The following is a 3,459-nucleotide window of genomic DNA, read 5'->3' as shown; positions in this document are numbered from 1 at the left end:
GGTGGTTTTCTTTTTCTTTCTGTAGTGCTGAGGACTGAATCCAGGGCTTCACTTATGCTAGGCAGACATTTTGCCATTGAGCTAGACCTCTACACTCTAAAATTTCCTCTACCTACCTACCTACCTACCTACCTACCTACCTACCTACCTATCTACCATCTTTATCTGTCTGTCTGCCTGCCTGCCTGCCTGCCTGTCTGTCTCGGTTTTTCGAGATATGATTTCTCTGTATAGCAGCTCTGGCTGTTCTGGAACTCACTATGTAGACCAGGCTGGCCTTGAACTTACAGAGATCCACCTGCTCTGCCTTCCTAGTGCTGGGATTTAAGCTGTGTGCTACCACTGCCTGGCTTCCAAAATGTTTTGATTAAAAGGATTCTTTGGAAAGCATGTTGATAATATGTACTCAAAAATTATACATTTTTTTAATTGAAAAAAATTCATATAGTATATTCTAATCATGGTTTCCCTTTCCCAGCTCCTCTCAGATCCTCTCCACCTCCCTATCTGTTCAACTCCATGCCCTTCTTTTTTTCCCTCTTTAGAAGACAAACAATAGAATTCACCCGTTTCCACTGTGCAGTGTGTTATACATCATACACAGTTGTCCACACATGGCCCTTTGCAATGACCCTTTGCACAGGTCCCTTTCTCCTATCCCTGACCCCTGGCAAACAGTGATTTGTTTTCTCACATTAATTCTTTTTTTTTCTTATTAATACAGTATTTATTTGTCTTCTCTCTGTCAAACCCTGAGCCAAGCACTTTCCCCAGACTTCCCGGGGAGGTACAGGAAAAGAAACACACAGGGCAGACGGGACATGAAAAAGCTATGGAGGTGGAAGTGGAGAAGGCTGCTTCACATGGCGAAGAGGATGAGAAAGGCCACCATCAGGCAAAAGAGCCCCATGGCCTCCTTGAGAGGGCAAAGCCCAGAATTGCGCAGGAGAAGAGCTATTGCTTCAGAGAAGGGTTCCTGGCATAACCAATGATGAGGCTCCCAAAGACAGTCCCAATCCCAGCCCCAGAGCCAGCTACCCCAACTGTGGCAGCCCCAGCCCCAATGAACTTGGCGGCTGTGTCGATGTCCCTGGAAATGACGTTGGTTTGGAAGCTGTGGCTAGGGATGAGTGAGGTCAGAGAACGAGGGGCTGCCAAGCTGCTGAGGCCCTCATCTGTCCTCGTCTGTGGTCGATTCAACTCCACTGCAGACAGGGGACGACTCAGCAGCTGAGAGGTGCTCCTGATCAAGGAGCGGGTGGAGATGAACTTGGAGCAGGCATACATTTTCAGGGGTGAGGGGCCAAGGCAGGAGAGCTGCTCCCAGAGTAGAGAAGACAGAGAGGGTAATTCTTCTTTTTTAGAAATTCATAGTCATATGGTTGAAGAACTGTTGTGTCTGGCTTCTTTTACTTAGCATTTAGGAAAAGCATTGATAATGTTTATACATTGCTCACTGTTTACTTAGGAAGTGGTTAGACTGCAATTACTTTGACCAACTTGCTTAGTTTTCTTGTCAGTTTCTTCAGAAATTATTTTTGAAGTTTGTTTATCTTTTGAGGGTGAAAGGTTAATATCAGAAACTTAATTTTGTGCTTGTAGATGTAGCCTGGCTTGTTAATTAAATGGAAAAAAAGCACTAAACTTGAAGCAAGCTTTTCAGGATTTCATTAGAAATTATTCTCAGCTTCTTGTATTTATACATTTTTTGAGTAGTTTATGGAAGCATTTATTATTAGCATGTTTTTGGAATTTTTTAAAATCATGAATATTGGTCCTTGAAAGGGAAGTAATTTTTACTCAGTGAGCCCTGTATTCATCGGGCAGGAGTTAAAGTGTCAGCTCTAACTCTAAGTTCTATCACCCCTGGGCCTAATTATTAAGCTTTGTTGACAAAAGAGTGACTGCAGAGTCTACAGAAGCATATCTTACGTGCCCCAGGAGAAAACAAGTGTGTAGTGTGGACACTGTGCTTGCTATTGTTATCATTCAGTTTTAGCCAACTGACCTGATAAACTTATTTTGAGATTTTTTTTTCATAAAGGACTTTATATGTTACATTGTAACTTCTCATTAGGAGTGGTGGTGTATACCTGTATCATCAGCACTTGGGAGGTAATTGGAAAAACAGTGCCATCTTCAGCTATACTGTGAGTTGAAAACTAGCCTGGACTGTAGAAAAGCCCTCTCTACAAACAAAATAAAATATCAAACCTCAAAAAACGTCAACAACAGTAGAACCATCAACAAGCCAACTAGCTCAGCAACACAAACAAGAAGTCTTTGTAACTTCTAAGAATTCTTTGGTCTTTCAATGCACTGTCATAGTTTGCTTCTAGGTTCAAGATCCCTTTGGGGTTTTGTAATGACACCTGTATTTAAGCTGGTTGTGGCCTTTAATCCCAGCACTTGAGGTAGAGATAGGCAGATCTCTGAGTTCAAGGCCAGCCTAGTCTACAAAATGAGATCCAGGACAGCCAGGACTATACAGAGAATCTCTGTCTCAAAAATCAACCAACCAGCCAGCCAGCCAACCAACCAGCCAAAACAACCTGGGCTGAAGGGTGGAGCTAACATTAACTGAGTAGTGTAGTTTCTCTTTGTTGTACTTTTTCACGTTTTACTTCGTTTACTCCTTGCATAGCTCTAAGAGGTAGATACCATCTTTAGTTGTTAGTTGGCATAAGTAAAGCTGAGGGGACCATTTTATCTGTAAATCCAGAATTAAGTGCATTCAGTTCTGTCTGAGGCCAGTCTGACTAGATTTGAATACCAATTGACATTTAGCCATAGCAAGTTAGGCCTGAGTCTCCCTATCCACAGGCATGAACAACAGTGTTACCCTGGAGTAGCTATAAGGGTTGAGTAAAACATGCAAAAGGCACTTGTAATGATATGTGGATACCGTTGGGCACTCTGCAATGAGCATCCCAGGCTATTATGATCTGGACTGAAACTCAGGAGCTTTCAAGCTGAAGATTAGCTGTGTCCCTCTAAGCTTTCTGAGGAGTTTTCTGTCTGTATCCTTTGTCTGTTTCTATGCACCAGATGTCCTGCATCGTACCTGAATTTCTACAGAGGAATCTTTGAAATCTCTGTTCCCACTGTAGTTCTGCCTTAAAAACAAAACAACAGTCACACATGGCTTGGTACTGGCTTAGTTGTTGTCCTTGCTCTGCCTTAACTGTGGGCTTTATTTGCTTTGTCCCATCCCAGTTCTCAAACTCATCCTCGCTAGACTCCCAAGTTTTCCTTTTCAAGCTTCCCACTCTGGAGACAGTTCACCTTTTGAGACACACTCTCAAGATGTAGCTCAGGTTGGCCTTGAACTTTCCTCCTACATTGGGTTACAGGCATGGGTGCGTTTCCACACCAGGCTCTAGACACACACCCTGAAAAGATTTTTAGTTACAGGAACACTAGGTTAGATTTTTCTACTGATTTACGCATTGTGGGAGA

The 3,459-nt window shown here is 42.8% G+C and overlaps 1 pseudogene; it reads right to left on the bottom strand.

Moving 5' to 3' along the window:
• Positions 1-712: 712 nt before the first annotated feature.
• LOC101822606 lies at positions 713-1,352 on the bottom strand (annotated as a pseudogene).
• Positions 1,353-3,459: the final 2,107 nt, after the last annotated feature.

This window comes from Mesocricetus auratus, unplaced genomic scaffold (assembly GCF_017639785.1).
Source record: "Mesocricetus auratus isolate SY011 unplaced genomic scaffold, BCM_Maur_2.0 Super-Scaffold_100010, whole genome shotgun sequence".
In the NCBI taxonomy this organism is placed as follows: Eukaryota; Metazoa; Chordata; class Mammalia; order Rodentia; family Cricetidae; genus Mesocricetus; species Mesocricetus auratus.
The sequence above is the reverse complement of the archived record's forward strand: the minus strand, read 5'-3'. Positions and strand labels throughout refer to the sequence as shown.